Source organism: Lathamus discolor, chromosome Z (genome assembly GCF_037157495.1).
Source record: "Lathamus discolor isolate bLatDis1 chromosome Z, bLatDis1.hap1, whole genome shotgun sequence".
Lineage (NCBI taxonomy): Eukaryota > Metazoa > Chordata > Aves > Psittaciformes > Psittacidae > Lathamus > Lathamus discolor.
This window is the reverse complement of record NC_088909.1, coordinates 37,920,398-37,940,666: the sequence shown is the minus strand read 5'-3', so window position 1 is coordinate 37,940,666 and position 20,269 is coordinate 37,920,398.

Here is a 20,269-nt window from a genome sequence, read left to right as displayed (position 1 = left end):
CCCCCTGATCATCCTTGTGGCCCTCCTCTGTACTTGCTTCAACAGTTCCATGTCCTTTTAATGCTGAGGGCACCAGAAGTGCACACAGTGCTCCAAGTGGGGTCTCGCAAGAGCAAAAGGGCAGAATCACCTCCTTTGACCGGCTGGTCACGCTCCTTTTGGTGCAGCCCAAGATACAGTTGGTTTCTGGGCTGCGAACACATGCTTAAACCAGCTCATGGTGAGTTTCTCATCGACCAACACCCCCAAGTCCTTTTCCGCAGGGCTGCTCTGAATCTCTTCTCTACGCAAACTGTAGCTGTACCTGGGCTCAACACTCAATTCAAAAAGATTAGATTAATTGAGATTAAGTTTGGTATTGTTTCTTTTATATAAGTAACACAATGAGTTGAGAAAATAATATAAATCCCCAGATAAAAGTGAAACCCAATGCATAATATGAACAAAGTAAACATGGCAACATAAATGTAAATGCAAAGTCATTAATGAAATTGTTAACATGCTTCTTCAAGGGGAAAACTTTTAGCTGTGCTTCTAAGCATAGGCAGAGGTGTTGCAGTTAAAGTTAATAGAAAGAGTGGTTTTTTTCAGGCCTGTATTCTGAGACTGTTAACTGCAAATCAGCGGCGTAGAAATGTAGCAGTTATTTTAACAGCTCTGCAATACTTTGGGTGCAATTGAGTCTGAATATTCCGCATAGTGATTTATTAAAACATCAGAAATATGAAAGCCCTGTTGGGTAGACAATTTTTATACCTTATTTCTTTCATGCTACTTTTTACTGTTTATTGATATACTAATGAAAGAGCATTAAGATAATAAGTCTTTCATAAAAGCTTGATCTCTACATTGCTTGTCATGTAAAATTTGAATTATTTGACCTCAAAAAATTATATATATAAAAAAGATTTAATCTATATACCCTCAACAACATCCTAGATGAGAGAAATGAATATTTAAGAGAAAATATTCTAAAAGATATCCATAATTTTCCTGCATGAATATTTTCTTTAGACAGAATACTGGAAGATGCTTGGAAGAGATAATTTGGATGTAAAGTTCTATTATTCCTGCTTTGTGTATATATCTGCAGTATGGGCTCTGGCAATCTTAGTAGCTCCCTCATAAAATGCAGGTCAGGTGGTTGAAAAAGGCTATTGAGATATGCTTACTAATGTGAGCACTAATGTGTATTCCTTGAGAAAAACAAGAATGTCTTCAAACACATTCACCTAATGTCTTTATGCTTTTCGTAATGCAAGTAGTCTCCCACATGATTTTTTGTGGCAGATACTTGCCTCAGAAAGCCATATAATTGCTTTATGTTTAAGAACCATAAAACACAGTAAGTGAAGACACTACTATATATTAGCTTATATCTGGCGTGTTGTCTAAGGAAGGTGGTGAAATCAATTCATTTGTCATCTTAAGTTCACAAATGCATACAAAGTATGAAAACTCCTGATACTGAACCTTAAAATATTTTTTGTCTGAATTCTTCTCATTCTTTTGGTCAACAGGGAATCATTTCAGTTACCCTTTAGAGAAGAATAGTTCTCCTAGACGGAGAAGGTGGTGCAGATTTTCTTTGCAGCCCTCACTGCAGAATGCTATTTTCTGATTTTATTAGTCTTTTTTCTTGCTTTCTGTGTTACAATTTGTTTTATTCCTAAAAACAGACAATATGAAATTATCTATAGATTTTTGATATAAATATAGTCAGATGTAGAGATATGTATAGTCCAAAATTAATTTAGCATAATCCAGAGAATAAGTATTTTTACCTTCAAGGTCACTTGCATAAATACCAACATTATAAGACCACACACCATGACATCATAGTATAAAATTAATTACACAGTTTTTAGGGAAAAAAACAAAACAAAACAAAACAAAAACCAAAAAACCAAAACCCCAAACTTAAGTCTAGATTTTTTTTCTCTGAATTTTATTTTAATTAGAACAACAATGAAATGTACTGTAAGTGTTAACTGAGACAGCAATGTCAAACTTGTAGTGGAGAGACTGAGTGGGATTAGATGGACCCTAACATATGTAGCATAAAAAAAAAGAAGTCATTACAAAACAGGCTTTGTACTACAGGTTTGGTTGGTTTTATGTTGTTTTTTATTGCTTGTTTGTTTGGGTTTTTGTGTGGTTTTGTTTGTGTTATTTTGCTTTTCATTTGTTTGGTTTTGGATTTGGTTTGGTTTAAACAAAATAATTGTCTATGAGATGGTTTCTCTGGTTAAGCATTTGAAAGGAAAAGTTCCTGGATTTAACTCTCCAGTGACATTCTCCAAAGGTTCCCATGTCTGGAGTCAAGGATATTGGATTTTAGAAAAGGTGCATAATGAACCTAAAATCCAAGCTCTATTCTGGTAATGTTAGGCAAGCAGGAGAAAAAGAAAAACAATTTCAGACTGAGAAAGTACCTTGTCATACATCATCACCTTAATTAAGTAGCAGTTTGAGGGATGCAAATTGTAGACACTAGAAGCTATTTTTTTTTATTTTAATATTTCTAAATTGATTGAAATGAACCTTTTAACAAAACTTACAGGCACTTAAAACATTCAACTCTAATCTATTTTGCAGTTATCAATAATTTTAAAGTATTTTAAAATATCTTTGTGTTATATTTCAGTTAACATTTCCTTTTTTTTTTTTTTCCCTCTTACAATTATCTAAATTCAGAAATAGATTTTTTTTTTTTTATTGTTCTGTTTTTGGTGAAGCAAAGAATGTCCTTAATTTGAACTGAAATAATTTGACTTTTAGAATTTAAAAATGTCAGCAAAATGAAACAAGCAACCAAGTGGAAAAAATTCATCTTACTAAGCAGTCCTCTTTTACTGAAGGATTCCCTATGGATTAATAGGCAATATGTGAAAGACCTCATTGAGTGACGAAACGCCTGCATGAGAAATCTGCTGGCAAATTTGTACCTGTATACTCCTACATATAGAATCTTGCAGGTCATAAAGAAATTGCAATATAGAACTGCTTATTATCACAGCAAAACTCCAATAAAAAAGGAAGACTTAAACTAGGTGGTGTTTCAATTATAAAATCTATTTGCATTATATAGCTTCCTGCCTAGAACTTTTGAATAAAATAATTAAGTGAAAGAAAGAAATTTGATTGAGCTGGCTTTCCTAGTTATAAATCAAAACCTGTACCCAGTCTTGCTGCAGTATACTTCACTATTTTTGCTAGTTTAATTTTCTTTCTGTTAGGCTGTAGTTTTGAGATGAAAGTATTAACAACCATTAACAATTTTATTTTTTTTTAAAGTGATCTCTAAACAAAACTTCCCAATTTTTTTGAGGATTATGTAGATTATACTCTATTTTGAAGCACACAGTTAACTGTTACAAAGGTTCACATCTACACTAATAAATACCATGCTACTCCTGCTCTTTTAATGAGCTTGAGTGTTAGCCAGTTCAGTTCCAGTGTAAGAGGGCTTTTTAACTCGACATAGTGTTATGGACCTTTCTGCAAGGGGCTGCATGAATGTAGATTTAGCATGGACAGGTATTATTCAGATTTCATGCAAACTCTCAAAAGCCAGATTTGGTGACCTAAGTGGATGCACAGCATCAACTTATAACTGTTATTCTTCCAGTTCTTTGTCCTTCTGTCATCCACACTGCTGTTAATTCCCTCTGGAATTAATTTTCCTGCTTAGGTTAAAATCCACACTTGGATGTCCAGGGATCTTATTCCAAGACCTGCAACAGAAAGTGATGTATATAGGATAGAGATGAAGTTGTTTCTATGCAGACCAGGGTAATTTATTTAGCTGGATGAGAAATAGGTGTCTTATTATTTGAGCTTCAGGCTAATTAAAAATCAAGCACAAAAGAAAAAAATCAAAAAATGAAGGTAAATTAAATGCAAAAAACTTAGTTAGTTAATACGAACTACCTGTGAGTACTCTAGCACCTTCTCATAAGGCCTGTGAGATACGTAATAATGCCATGCTCACAGAGGCAACATTGAGCTAACGCATTTATTGAACAAAATACATAAGTACTTCAACCACGCCCAGATGCTGAACTTGGAACAGTAAGTCATAATGCTGTTTCTGTTCAAAAGTTTGAGTTACAAAAGAAAAGTCTGAAATGGTGCTGCAAACATGTGTATTGGAAAAAGATAATAATTCACCATGCATATGAACACAGCAACATTTGAAAGCTGATGGACCCTCTGCAGGGTGCTGCTACAATTGTGTAAAATTAATGCTACTGAAAGACAGGAGTGCAGCTTCTTTACAAAACATGTTCAGTGCTTTCCAAATCTGAAGTTAGGCCAGAACTATAAGGGACATGTTGGTTGTCAGACACACAACATAAATCTCTTTAATGTTAACAGGAGTTACAGGCACCCTCATGACCACTTGGTCATTCAAGCACTCAAACATATTGAGAAACCAATTACAGAATCCAGTCTTGCAAGCCCGCTTTCACAGAGACCTTCCCCATTCACACGAGTCCACATGTAAATAAGGGTTTGTGACAGAACCAAATCATTCACTATATCTATACACTTTTTTTTCTTTTCCATTTTTCTAGCAGTTATTTGAAAAGCAGAAAGCCATGTTCCTACATGTACAGTGTTTCTTCCGTAACGACCCTTTAAGCACATGCATTATATCTAAAAGCCAACTGCAAAAGACATTTTTCATTCAGAATAATTGGTTGCTTAACTGGCTTTTAAGAAATGAGGAGCAACTGGCTGTCATACACATCTGGCTGTCAGACATCTCTTTTGTGCCTGAAGGGGGAGGTTTATTTTGATTTTGTTTGATTTTGCATTACACAGTAAGATTTTATACACTCAGAACATTAATTATAATTGATATTTATTAAAACCTCAGTTTTTATTAAAAGTCCATGTTGAAGGGATTAGTCACTGAATTATTGTTCATTCCATGCTCACTAATTTATTTTCTCAATTTTGTGTTCAAAATTATCTGTGAATACAAAGTCACCCAAAGTCTTGTTAATGGGAATGAGGGAAAAATTCAGTTTAGTTTTTATATCCTTTCTTATCTGCTTACATAAATAAACTGCAGTTTGGTCTTTGACAAGCAGGCTCTTATGAGGTGAAATCTTTAAAATAAGTTTAAATATGGAATGTTTTTGCTAACTTAATTGGTAGTAAACTTGATCTCTAAACTTGAGACCCACTTTTGAGATCCAAATCTCTTCCTCCACATAGAATGGAACAATTTCTAATATTGCTCATCTCTTTTTACTGATAAAATGAGAGATTATCTATCATATATGTTTCTCATTATTGAAAGGCATAGAAATATTAATGAAATTTCAGTTATATTTGGGTTTAATTTCATATAATGCTCAAATGAATGTAATTATCTTCACCTGACTATTCAGCCTGCTCCAGTAACAAACACCTCTTTGTCTTGCAGTTGTTTCACCTCTCCCAGTTGTCATCATTATTTTGTCTGCTGTTTGCTCTGGCATGTATGCAGTATAAAATAATAAATACATAATTGTAAACAAAAAAACTTGGTGAAAGGGTGAAATAACATTTTAGTCATGCTATTTCAAATTTCTAAGAAAGGTTTCATTCTGAATCTTCAAATTTTCCATTGATTTTGAAAACCAAAACTGAACTTTTCACCTATAATCTCTTCACTCTCAAAAAAAAAAAAAAGGTCAACTAAATCCTAAACTCATGTAAAACTGGGAGATTGAAGGAAATGTGGAGAATGTTGATTTTACTCATGTAAGGTAAATACAGTATACATTTCAGCAATTAAATGGTAAAACCATATTAGCTAAAAATATAGAATTCTTCTTTAGAGGGGGAGACTTGAACTCCAAGTAGCAGAATCTTGTGGCAAAATAATCTTTTTTACGCATATATATGTTAATTCCAGTTAAATATTTTTTCTTTTTGTGAAAGTTCGAAACTGTACTGCAGAAAGTTGAATGACAAGCCCACTTTGCCTCATTTTTGAAGCCAGCATTATTGTTTTACTTGTTAGTTTGCATTCTTTTTTCAGGAGGATGGTTTGCTTTTTGTCTTCTCGAAAAAAATGACAGTTTGATGGTGAAAGTGTCAGCCTATCAAATAGAAAATGGATGCGCTATCCCTAAGGAAAAGCTTAACAAAAGAGGTCAAAAACTGTCTGGAAAAATAAAAAAAAAAAAATTATGACCTCCTCATAAATTTACACGGCAGGAACAATCACAATATAAATTCAAATATCCGTGTTTCTAAACAGACAGCATGTAGTGAAAGAATACCTATCTTTCTTGCGAAGGATGGTATGTTAGCCTCTACCAAACACTTTTGTGACCAGAGGATTTCAAAAGTATTGCAAAGTCTAGTAATTTCTCATATTCTTTCATATATAACTCCAAAGTTTACCAGAAGATTAATGCCACTTTCCACAGGAATGAGCTTGCTTTTGACACTCTGGCATTTCCTTTGAATACAGAATTAGCTGCAGCCCTTATCTGGTGATTTTGTAGTCTAAGATTGTTTTTTCAGTATTTCAAGAAGGACATCTCTGGGGACATAAAACATTTCTTGATGGGGCCCAGTACAAACTTAAGTAGCACAGACTGTTTTTTGTCAGACTGATGAACTCCACAGTGACAGGGCTCTGTTAATTCTTAAGTAACCATTAACATATACCTCAAAAAAGCTCAGCCTTTTTGGGGACCTGCATTTTTTGGTGAAGAAAAGTCTTATATCAAAGCTTAGCATGTTTTCCTAAAACTGTCATCTCAGCTGGGGTCTAAAGCGCGATAATTGCAGAAAAGCAAAAACCAGTTCTGTATATAAGTGATCTGGACCTGTTTCATTCTGGATCAATGAAATACTTGATTTCAACCTTAGTCAATGAACACTTCAATTTATAGTTCCTGAATTTAATGTGTCCCAAATGACTTGTTTTTGAAAAGAAAGATGGAATAGCCCTGAAAAATTGCATCTCAATTTATGAACCTAAGCTGGGGTCAACTACTCTCAACATAAATTATTCTAGATTAATGTGTTCAGTGTGAATGTCTGTTATAAATCTAAATTTCACTAATTTTCCCTCAGGAAATATTTGACCAGAAACATCAAAATATATAGTTATCCTGGGCTCAGAAGTAGCAGTCATTTTTCTATTTCTTAGTAGCTGGTGCAGTGCTGTTTTTGACTTTCAGCCTGGGAACAAAGCTGATAAAACTGATGGTTCCAGTTGTTGCTCAGTAATGTTCAGTCTGACCAAGGACTTTCTGAGTCTCATGCTCTGCCAGGTAGGAGGGGAAGCCAGGAGGAAGCAGAGACAGGATACTTGACCCAAACTAGCCAAAGAGGTATTCCATACCACAGAACGTCATGGCCAGTATATAAACTGGGGGCAGTTATCTGAAAGGGCTAGATCACTGCTCGGTTTGGGCTTGGTATCGGTCGGCGGGTGGTGGGCAGCTGTATTCTCTTCCCATGTTATTCCCCTTATCATTATTATTATTAGTGGTAGCAGTAGTGGTTTGTGTTATACCTTAGTTACTTAGTTTTTTGTGTATGAAAATACTAAAAATATAGGAAAAACAAGTTCTTGTGCAGTAAGACAGAAAAGAGAACAACATAATAGAAAAGGCTGTGATAAAAGAGCTACTATGACTTTTTCAGAAAACCCCAAAGCAAACCAAATTATATATATTTTCTGTACAGTTTGCTGTTTTTTCTTAGTGTGAGAATAGTTGCAAGATAAATATAAAGTACTGCATGCAAAGAAGTTTCTACTCAGATACCAATTTTTAGAATTGTTCATGGTTTCCCAAAATAAAAAAATTATGATTGTATTTCATAGAAAAAAACCCTCATTTTGATAGAGAGATTATCTTGTCATATGTTCAATATTAAAACAAAATAAGTAAGTTCGTATGTTGAAACTGATATTTTCAGAAGCAGAATTCAAAAAGGATGTCAGCTAACTGAATAGTCTTTTCTTTCAAATGAGTACTCAGAGTACTGGAGCCCAAATATTTCGAACGTATTATGATTTTCTTATATTTTTTTTTTTTTATCTGCAAAGGATGTTATTAATCTTACAAAACACTAAACTGAATAATTTAGGAAATTAGAAGAAATAAATTCCTAATTAAAAATAGTTCACTAAAGGTACCTTTTTGAACAGCTTCTTGTAAAAACAAGCTATTAATGAACCACAGCAGTATCATTAAGTACAACAATCCAGTCTTTTAAAAAATATTTCTTTATTTCAGATAGTTTGTAGGATTCAATCTCTTTTGGTCATAACATTCTAAAGTCAGTTGTAAATTAAACCACCATGCAAATGGTTTAGAATAAATCTATGTTCTGTGGATTTTCCTCCTCTTGAGTATAAGTTGTAAATTTTGCATCACTGCGGCAAGATTGGAAAACATCCCAGTGGAACTCATTGGTGATCCTTTTCTCGGAGAAACGTACATTTTCTTTTCAATGTAATACAGAAAGATGTAAATAATACCTTAAAATATACAGTACAAGATCAGTATACTAAACCAACCAATGATTCACTGTGTATTATAATAAAACTTGTGAAAGAACGCAAAATGTTAATACCCACCAGAATATCTAAACAGTTGTCCTTATTCTCAATTTATGAAGTAGTTAAAAACATATTAAAAAGTTTTTTTGACTAAGTGTACCAGCAAAACATTCCAAGAGGAAGTTACTTAAAAAAATTGCCTTCATCTGAAATTTTGCATTCATGGACTACATATCTATCAAAAAAGGCATTTTAATGAATACTCCAGGTTATCAAAATGTTTATGAAGTGTACAATTACTTTGATTTCCCGTTACAAATGGAGGAGAAAGTTAACCTTTCATTCGTTAGAATGCATTTATGTTTAAAAATTATATATTTAGATAATAATCACCAAATTAACATAATTAAAAATGTACAAGACAGCTGTAAAATAAAGCAATCACAATTAATCTCAGAAAAAAAAGTATTTATGACTAAAGGGGTTAAAAAAATATTGAGAAAAGTCAGCTTTATTTATACTACATCTTTATAGTTTAACATATAGAGAGTATTTTTACGTGACAGAAGACAAAAAGTTAAATGCATGCATCCGTATTAATTATTTTTATTGTTGGTTTTGTTGTTGTTATTTTTTTTCTTTATTCCCATTATTTAACTGTTCTTTTCTCATATGTTTTCCTTTTTTCTGATTCTCCTCTCCCTCCCGCCTGTGGGGGGAGTGGGACATGAGCGAGCAACTGCTTGGTAGTTACCTGCCGGCTGGGGTTAAGTCACAACAAATATCTTCAAGAGTGATCTGTAAAGCAGAATCAAGTGTAGACTGATAAAGTTTATCAGTGATACCAAAGTGAGTGGGGAAGTGGACACTTTGGAAGGGAGAGACATCCTACAGGATGACCTGTTTAGGATGGAACAGTGAGCTGACAAGAACCTTCTGAAGTTCAGCAAAGTCAAGTGTACGATCTTGTAGCTGGGTAAACACAATCCAGAAGTGAAGCACAGGCTGCGACCTACTTGGCTGGGATTCACTTCTGTAGAAAGGGGCATAGGGGTCCTGGTGGACAGCGAGCTCAATAAGAGTTAACGTGTGCAGTGAAGAAAGCCAACAGGATGCTGGGGAACATCAATGAAGGCATCACAAGCAGAGATAAATAAGTCATTATCCTACTCTTCTTATTGTTTGTCAGGCCACACCTGGAATACTGTGTTCAGTTTTGTCCTTCCTATACAAAAAAGATGAGGACAAGCTGAAGGGGGTCCAAAGAAAGGCCACAAAGATGATCAAAATATTGGGAAGCTTGCCATATGAGGAAAGGCTGAAAAATGGGTTTGTTCAGTCTTGAAAAAAGAAGGCTTAGGGGAGACCTTATCACCATGGTCCAGTATTTAAAGGGTGGCTATACAGAGGTTGGAGACTCCCTTTTTACAAGGAATCGTGGAAAAGGCAGGGGTAAATGGGTACAAATTAATCTTAGGGAGTTTTCAGCTCAACACAAAAGGAAAATTTTTCACAGTGAGAACAGTCTTTGGATTAATCTCCCAAGGGTGATTCCCCAAGTGTTTACTATAATTACCAAGTGGTAGCTTCCAAGCGGTGGATTCCCCAACACTGGGTACTTAGGATTCAGATCAACAGGATGCTGGAACATATTGTCTTGACTGTGTTTTTGCCAAGAAAATTTGGACAAGGTGATCCTTGAGGCCCCTTTCAGCCTTCTATGATTCTACGTTCTTATGGTAACTTTGTGAAAGTAGATTGTAATCCTCAGGAAAAAAAAAGAAAAAAGGATAGATACATTGATATTCTCATATGAAGTGTTTCTTAAAGGCATGCTCAAAGCCAATGGATTAGCCACTAGGGTAGGAAACCTGGTACTTGACTTCAGAGTCTCTATGGGAGTTTATACTGAGCCCTACATTATCTAAACAAGCCACAGCTCAGCGCAGTGCTGAAATACTGCGCAGCTTTTTAAATCTGCTTTACATTGACAGGCTCTGACCTGTCCTGAGTAAACTTTGTGGTTAGCCTCACCCTTATGAGAAACTTGACTTAGTCAAGTCCCTGTGTGGATATAGAATTGGTATGCCTGGAAATGATCTTTTCCAAGATGCCCCTTTAAGAGCCAAACTGATGTATCTTTGAAGGAAAAATAGGATAAGTTCTGAATGACAGTGACCTTCCGTAATGGATTTTCTATAGGATTTCCCCCTCCAACATCAAGAAAATTAAGTTTAAATTAAATTTTACTCAAAATTAAAAGGAATAGTCTTTTAAAACAAAGTTAATTTGATGTCGCTACGTGTCTATAGTGTATACATTTCTTGCTTTATAATGTCTTTGGGACCTTCTGGTGTCAGTAGTGTCTGACATGAAAATTAGTGAAATAGTTAACTGAAGGAGAAAGGAAAGTTGATTTTTTTTGCTTAGTGTACATTATCTTACTATGTGGATAATCAAGATCACACACTAAAGCTAATCAATATTAACTGCCAAGGGTCCCTTTTTCATCAGAACTTCTGTCATGTGGCTCTGTTAAATAAAAAAACTGTCCTATGGGGACTACTTTACTGGTTGGATTTAGGTTTTAATTAAAACATATTATTACCCTTCACTGCAAAACTGCTTTTTGTGATAGCTTTCCCCTCACCCACCAACTTAGAAACTTCATGGTTCTTATTATACATAAAATTGTTTTATTATATCAAACATAATTTGATTTTCCATAGTGAGGTAGTATCTCTGTAGGCTTAATCTGGGATTTTAGCTTGCTCTTAAATAGTTTTCTTTATCAGTTCTTCAGGAAAACTAACAGCAAGAGGTAATATTTAAATAACATTCTCTCCAAAGGAATTATTTTTAAATTTATTCAGTTTATTTTCTAGGTGAAGATGTTTGCTTGGCACTGGTCCACAAGCCTTTCCAATGACCTATTGTCCTATCACTCCTCTCTTCATGGCTACTCAGCTGATTTTAAAACCGTCTGATAAAACAGGTATACTAACCCATTTATTTATCTATGAAAGAAATGAGATATGTATTGTTAAATTTCATTAAAGTCTCCATGTAAGACACTGTATTCTTTGTGTTCCTTAATTTTGGAACTCCTTTAGACAAAATATACATCAATTTGTTGTTTCTAAGCTTATGTTGTTTACTGCTGTTAGTTTTATTATGCTTTAAACTCTTGAAATGTGTGAAACATTTGAATCCATTTTTGTTAAACGTATGTATGTCCTGATAACCTGACTTTAGGTGTTATTATTTGCTTTCATCCCATTAGCAAATACACCAACTCTAGTACCTCTTCCAGGTTCTGTGATTTTTTTTGTGCAATGCTTGGACTTAAAGTAGAATTGAAGAATGGACAAAGCAGCACAATTGAAAATTCCAGTCCTAGTGATCTTTCATTTGTTCACAGAAATTTTTAGTAGCTCTAGGATGAGCGGCTGTGTGATAAATCAGCAGAGTTCATGTAAAAACCATTAGTGAAATTAATACAGAGCCTCTTCCAATAAAAATAGCCTGAGAATTTTCTACCATTTATCTGTCTTCAGCACACAGACAAGAATTAATTATATAATGATATCCTCTGAACTTTTCTGGTCTTATATTAATGCCACAATAACTCAGACCTAGCAGAATAACCTCCACTTGTCTATAAGGGTTTTTCTTTTGAACTGGGAATCCTCTCTAGAATTATTTCACCTCCTAGGAACCACTACAAACTGTGGTATATACTTCCCTGACCAGGGCATGGAAAGGTGCCATGCACCTACTTCTTAGAAGACAAAAAAGTGAGGAAGAAGAGAAAGCTTCTGAAATACGTTGGTTCAGGTGCTCCTTACTCCTATTTTCACAGGGTCCTGGGGGAGAAGGTCTCTCCTGCTGCATTTTCTTATTCCACAATACATCAAGAGGAAAATAGCAGACAGTGCTTTAGCTTTGGTAAGGGGCATAATGACCAGATCAAGGCTAAAACTGCAAATATAGAAACATCTCAATAGGAGAAGTGTGTTATAATTCAATTCATAGTTTAACTCAGGAGCAGGAGAAGATTACAAATTGTTGTTTTCTCTACACTGAAGAACTGATGTTTAATCCTTGGCACCATAAACTGCTGTAAATGTAGACTTATGTTAATTAAACATTTGTTTGCTTTTTGCTACACTGTTAGCAGACATACTGATCTTACATAGTTAGCCACTGATAAAATGAAACATGACCTTGAAAAACAAGTCACATTGAATATATAAAATGAGAAAACGCATAATCTGCGGGAAGACTGAGAATGTATTTTGGACATTTGTCCACATAGGTGCCTGAGCCAGTTACTGAATATCTCTATTAATTTAGAATCTCATGTTACACTAGGCTCAGTATAACCAGTTTCTATGATTCTCTATAAAATTCCTGAAAATTAAAAAAATACATCTGGCTCTAGACCAGAAAAAAATTTATTTTTTCATATTAACAACTTTAGGTTATTTCTAGATTTGGATTTTAAAAATTTATATCCAGAAACATTATTACCAAATCTTCATCCTCTTCAGTGATTCATTTTTTCACTCACCTCTGTAGGGCATGGATAAGACATTTAAAATACTATTCAAGAGTCAGATTCACTTTAGGGACAGATGTTGGTATTTATATCCTCTTAACTAAATCTTCTTTAACTGTGAAGTGCAGGACATAAGGGTCCTTGCTCCCTGAGGTAGGTAAGTTTGGGAAAATCCTTTTGAGAATATGACCATCTGGCATATATTTTGATGACATTTCAGCAGTCTGGCAAGACATCTGAAAAAGATTTTAGATGTTTCAGAATAAAAAAAAAAAAAAAAAGAAAAAGAAAAGTCTGTGTTACCAGGACATTGAATTTTCCCTGTTCTGTAGCTCACATAAACAACAAATAGGTCCAGATCTTTTTCTTTCTGGAGTCAAATTAGAGTTGACTTTAGTAAAAAGAATCAGTCCTACTACAGGACAGGAACTGTTCCTGCTATAGCTGCTAGAATGTGGCAAATATATAAAGAACAAATATTCTGAAGGGATTAAAAGAAAACATTAAAAGAAAACAATGCCCTTAATGGTAAGAGTTAGATTCAAAAGCCTAATTGAGGGAAAAATAGAGATAGGATCTAAATATTTTATAATTTTTCTGAATTGGCTCTACTGGTGATGAGGGACAGGAATTTGTGCCTTCCGTAATACATATTGATTAACCCCTGTTAATGTGATTCAATGGAGCTCATGCAGGTTGGCTTACATAAGTTTATAGCCTTACACTTACCCAGTTCCTTCCTCCCCTAGGAGCCTGGCTATATCCAGAATGTATAGACTACTCACTTCTACTTCAATAGTAGACTAACGCTTTATCTCCACACTGCTATTAGGCCTGAAAATAAGCAGAACATCACCTCAATATCTTCTGTTGCACTGTTCTGTACAAATGGGTGTTCTGTCCAAAATTCCTAATTAACCTTTACATCTGCATTCTGCCGTCTTTCAAGTACTCACCACTAGTTTGCTCATTCCAGTTCCAACTTCTTTTTTTATATCTTACTTTAGAGTTAAAGTTCTGAAGTCCCTCATATCCTCTTTTCTTTTTGAGAAGAAAATTTTTTCTACTTTTATACATGTTAACCTTATACAGGTTGTGGAGAAAGCATACTTTATATAAACTTATATAGGTTGTGGATAAAGCAGAGTGTAAAGCTTTCCTCTAGGACAGGAAGCATTGCTCAAATTCGATGTGTTAATAGAGTCTTTGCTCTTGAAAACGAACAGAAACCCTAAAACTGTTTCCTTCCTCTCCCTTCCCTTGCCTTTCTCTTCCTCACCACACCACCTCCCTACAACCAGTTCTAACTGTAGGCCCATTTCTGATTTAAAGCCTCTTCTTGTTACCCCTCAGGAACCGCACAGCACTAGTACCTGCCTCAAATTCCTGTAGGATGATTTCTCTCAGAGGTACTTCTTCATGAAGATGGCTGTGCCTTGGAGAAGCACTGCCTGCTGCAAGCTCTCATATCTCTTTGGAGTAGAGTATCTTGCTGAAAAAGGTTAACGATTTAATTCGATCACAGACACCCAGACTGGTTCATACTTTCCAGAAGCAAGAATCATTTTTACTTGCTTGGCAACTCACTGATATTTGGACTGTACTCAGACTAAGGAGTGAACAGGAGATAAAAAGGAGTCAGTCAAAAGCCAATTTTCCATCTTTTGAAACCCTTGGCTCTGAGTTAGATTTCCTGTAAATATAAAAGAGGATATAAAGGTTTATGACACTAGGCAGGTGCTGAGGGGTATGTAATACAAGTCGTGTTTTGTTTTTGAATCTCCCATATGCCATAGTTATTTTAACAAAGTATTCTTAATACAAAATATACTAGATACTCAGAGAATACAGTGTTGTGGAAACAGGAGTTATGGAGGAAGTCTCACCTTTTCTTGTAGGAGAGACTTAAGATGGCTGACACCAGCAAGGGTGATGCAAAGGTACCAACAGTCAGGGGATAAAGACTGTAACTACGTTTTCAGCAATGACTACATTTTCAAAGGAGTAACACTCTTCTTCTACTCTTTGCTCAAGTAGACACTTCACATATATTTTAAATAAGGAAGAAAGCCAGCATAGTGCAGATAATTACACAATTATTCAAGATAAGTGTTGCCTTTCACCTATTCTGTAGACTAGGAAGTATTTATTGCAAAGAAACAGTGACATTCTCTGGAGAGCTATGCACCAAAGCAGTGGGCAGTTTCCAAACAATATATCAAAACATGAGAGTCCTGTAAAAGGCAGAGTAATTTTGAGCAGCTCAGAGACAGTCCTTTATATCATGGGGAATTTTAGTAGCAAAAATATAGGCTCTTGCACAGTTCAGATCTAAATGTTGGTTGTTGATACCTATATAGATAACTAATTTAGGTGAAGTAAATGTATCTATTTCTTAATAAATCTTTCCCTAAAAATCTTCTTTTTTTTTTTTTTTTTACATTGAGAATTTTACTGAGGATGTATTCATGGGTGTATTCAGGCATTTTAGGATGCAGGTAGGCACTTTACGAAGCTGGTCCTGTATTCAGGAGTTCCTAGGTAACAAAATTCCATTGCAATTACATTTCTCAAACTTCCTTAATTTCTCCAACTGAACTTTATTGAGCTTCATTTAAAATATACACTTTTTTTTTTTCTTTCTGTGGTTGCAGTAAAAATCACTATACTGCAAACAATACTTTTCTGATAACCATTCCAGGAGATGAAAAATAAAGCATGCAACATTGCCTACCCAGCTAAGCTTGCAAAGTTCTTATTTTGGAAAGAGCAAACTAATATTATTTTCTTCAAAAATGGGGTCTTGTAATTTTTGCAGCCTTACAGAAAATGGCTTTACCAGTTTGTGACTACTCCTGCCTAAAAAAGAAGGATAAACTTTTTTTATTTATGAACACTTCAGTAAATATCACTATAACACCCACAGAATCTGATAGTCATGTAATGTTTTCCTACCACTGTTTTATTTCTTCAGTGGTTCTTTATGTATGTAACTTCAGTTGTACGAAAACCAAATTGTTATAATTCCAAGTTGTTTGAGAATTAACAGACAAAAACCTGGCAGACAGCTGGAAAAGATTACAGGTAATGCTCTGGATTATTTTAAAGATTAGATTTATTTGAAAATATAACTTCCCTTCAATAAATGATGATTCACCTCTTTTCTATGTCTGTACATAAATCTTATATAATCAATCACTTTTAAGCAGTTTGCATTTAGGAACATATGTTGTCAAGTTTCTTTTAAATTAAATCTTCATATAGTGTTTTACAAATATGACATTCAGGATATGAGATTAATTACAATAATACGACTGTTCTACAAAAGCATAATAGAATTTGATATTATTATAACGCATGTCAGGATTTTCTACCTCTAATCTATCTGAATTTGTAGCAATCATTACTTTACTGTGCAAACTAAAAGAATGTTTTCCTTAAGAGTCTCTTTTTCATGGTCATGGCATGCATCTCTTTGCATGTTCCACCACCAAAATTGAACAGAATTTTGTCAATAATCTGTGCTTGATATTAATTTTTCTTGATGTTTTAATTGTGCCACAGGAGCAGAAACACCATGTGAAAGTGAAATCCTCCAAACACATTTTACTTCATGTTGCAGCTCTAGTGTGGAAAAAGTAGTCTTGTTCTTACCTTGTCTTACTACTGTCACTGCAATTAAAATTTGTTTTGTGGTTGTAGCTGCATATATGGACCATGGGCACACCTGATGTACTCACCAATTGTCTGAGCTGTTCAGGTGCTCCCTTCACAGTAAAGCTCAGAGAGGAGAGACTAGGTCCTGACAAAAAAGTTTAGACAAAAGGGTTGCTTGAGCTGCAGCAGCCTTCACTACAAAGCATAGTCTGATTACTGCAGGAGTTGTCCAGGTGGAAACAGCTTCTCTTTTGCCCCCACTCTATTTATTTGTGTGTGTATTTTAACTAACATCATGGCTGGTGAATTTGGGAAGCCCAGCAACTGCCCATTGGGAATCCTGCTGCAGAAATGGCCAGACTGCATTCCAATGAATCCTTGTGAATAATCAGTAGAAAAGGCTCCTGTGAATGTGGGAATGGTTACATTGAGAGCCCTTGGTACATACGTCTGATGTTTAGGAGATATTTTGTGCATAATTTACGGCAATCAACTCTATACAAAAACCTGAATAAATTAGATGCTCCTTTTTTTTTTTCCCTTTTTTTTTTTTTATAAGTCTCCTCATAAAGTATAATGAGCACAAGAGCTGCTAGCTCACATATCTTAGATTACAAAAAATAAAAATATTTAGAGATTTTTTTTTTTTCCTGGTTGAACAATTTCATCTCTTACTTATTTAACCAAGGCAGACAGGAAGAAGAAATCCAAATATTAGCTCATCCATCATCCAATCACCCATTAATCTCTATGGATGTAATTTAACTGAATGAAATTATTTCTTATAATGTCCAGTATATACAGAGTACTTGTTGTTGTTGTTATTATTATTATTATACAGTAATTTCCAGTAGAGTTTGGAGAACTACGTTTAGATTGCTTCCAGACTATCATTTCACCAGGGAAATGGAAAGTGCTCAGACTACTACCAGTTTAGGATTCAGAGGATTGCCATGCATTATCAAGTGTAAGTACTACTCTGTAAATAATTTTGCTTGACTTTGGTATAATTATAACCAAGTCTGCAATATTTCTCTCATATTTTGCAAAATTTTAAGTAGAGTTTGTCCCACTTTTTTAGAAGGAAACTGAATATCTTACCAAGTAGCAGGTCATTTGCATATTATTTCAGAATGAGAGGAGTCTCAGAACGTATTCCAGAGAGCAATTCTACTGATTAAGGTGAAGGAAACATAAGTGTACTGAAAGCTGGAACATTTCTTAAGAATGCCTATCAAACTAACAAGCAAAAAGCATTCACATTTAAAATAAAAAAACTGTGTGAGTCAAGATCTGTGATCCCTGCTTTGTTTCACTTAATATCCAGTGGAAAAACAACATTAAAATCTCAATAAAGTGGGTGTTCTTGGACATGATTCTTTATTTCTGGCTGGAATTTATGAAATACATAGACATTTATGCCCTTCTGCGCCTCTCCCAACATCTTTCTAATAAAACAAAAGTCCCTTGAGGTAGTCATTTTAGTTTTTTGCCAATAATGCTGTATTACACTAATATTTAATAGTGATTTTTTAGCTTCCTGCTAATTAGAACGGCTAAAAATTTACTGGATTATATCAAGAGGAAATATAAAAAAATTAATATCCCAGAAAAATCTTTAATCCATTCCAAACAAATAAAGGACAATTTTCTTTATTTCTCAGACTCCATGCATGTACAGTATACTTCAAAGGGTGTTTTCTTTGTATTAACAGTGCCATCTAACAAGTTACATTTCCTCTTCTTAGAATGATTATTCTCCTTCTATACAGAGGTGAAGGCAGTGTCTCCCACAGGGGATAGTAAAAATGTTGTCAGAATTATGATGTGTGGTTTGTACACACCAGTTCGCAGAACTGGAAAGATACACCCCTGAGATCAGCTTGTATTTTTCTGCAATCCACTTGAAGTTTCAAGAAATACTTGCTATCTCTCCATTTCTTCTCCACTTCTCCCCTTGGTCATGAATTTATGTACACATGTGTATTTAGTCCCTGTAATCATGAATGAGTACCACTTCTCAATACAACTCATTATTATTATTCCTGTGGCCTTCACTAATGACAGACAAATGCAAAGTCCAATGCAAAGTCCAAACTTTAAGAATACAGTTAGACACTGCAAGAGTTAGTTTTTTTTTTTCCCTTTGCCCAATCATTAAGATCATTGAAGGAAACAAATCTGAAAACTGCAGACTGTGGACACCAGTGGCTGAAATATCACGTAGGAAGGTTCTATCTCCATACCAAATAGAACAAAAAAGTAACAAAACATTAAAAGGAACCTTTGATTCATTACTCTAAAATCTGTCACCAGAGTGAGCGTCTGTCAGTAGGGACCCTACTGTTATGGCTAGGAATTGAAAGAACAATAATATCATGTGATTGGTCTTACTTGCGAAAGAGAAATAATAGTCACCGGAGTACTTCATTTTGTGTATCCCAGTGAGGCTGCTTCTGGTAAGCAAACATCAGAGAAACCATCCTCTGGTTTTCTTCATGTTCTTGTAAGAAAATAGGTACAAATTTTAATGAAAAATACAGAATTTGATGAAGATTGAAATGTAGATAAGAAGTTCTGTGTGGGTTTTGTTGTTTTTTTTTTTTTTTTAAGAAGCTACAAATTAGCTCCCAGGTTTCCAGAAGCAAGGGAATAGCTAAAGAGACAATAATAAGACAGTAGTACAATGTAATAACTGCAAAAGGTCACATGGTGTCTGTTTATAGAGCTAGCCAAGATAACTTGTTAAGATTTTGAGAAAGGTCTTCCAATACACCACAAGTCTTTAAAGACTTTTCTCATTTTTAATTTCTAGAACCCCTCAAGGGTACATTTGTTCATCAGAAGTAAAAGCTACAAAGACAGAATATGCCTTTAATCATGTTGAAAAGTAGTACTTTATTCAGTGTATAACTTTTATTTTTCAAAAAGCACTATTTATATAGTGGGGAACACTTAAGTAATTGCTGAGAATAGAAGGATTTAGTCTTAAATAGTTCATGGAATGTGAAATTTTATTGCAAATTTTCAATACTTTGTGGTCTGAAAATCAACTAATGAACAATTAATAGGAGACTTAAAATTTTAGAAAATGTAGTAGTTATATCACCTGTTTCAAACAAACAAAAATGTGATTTAATATTTTGCAAAAGAGTGATGAAACTGCTTTCAGGAATTAAACACTGTCTTAATCAAAGTGATACAATACAACTAACCTCATGAACATAATGAATTATGTATGCATTTATAAAATTCCGTGCAAGATGTAATATGGATGATGAAGTCAGTGCACAGAAAAATGCAACTTTCCGGTTAAAAATGTCAAAGTTCTTAATTCTTTTAACCAAAACATTATTTTATTTTATTTACTTTGTTATCTTATTTTATTCTACACTGTATCTTACTTTACTATTTTATTCTACTTTATTCTATTTTATTTTATTACTAGTTTACCTTGCATCCACAAATTATTATGGCAGAACATGGTATGTCAATGGTTACAGAGTTAAGTGTACCCTCTTTCT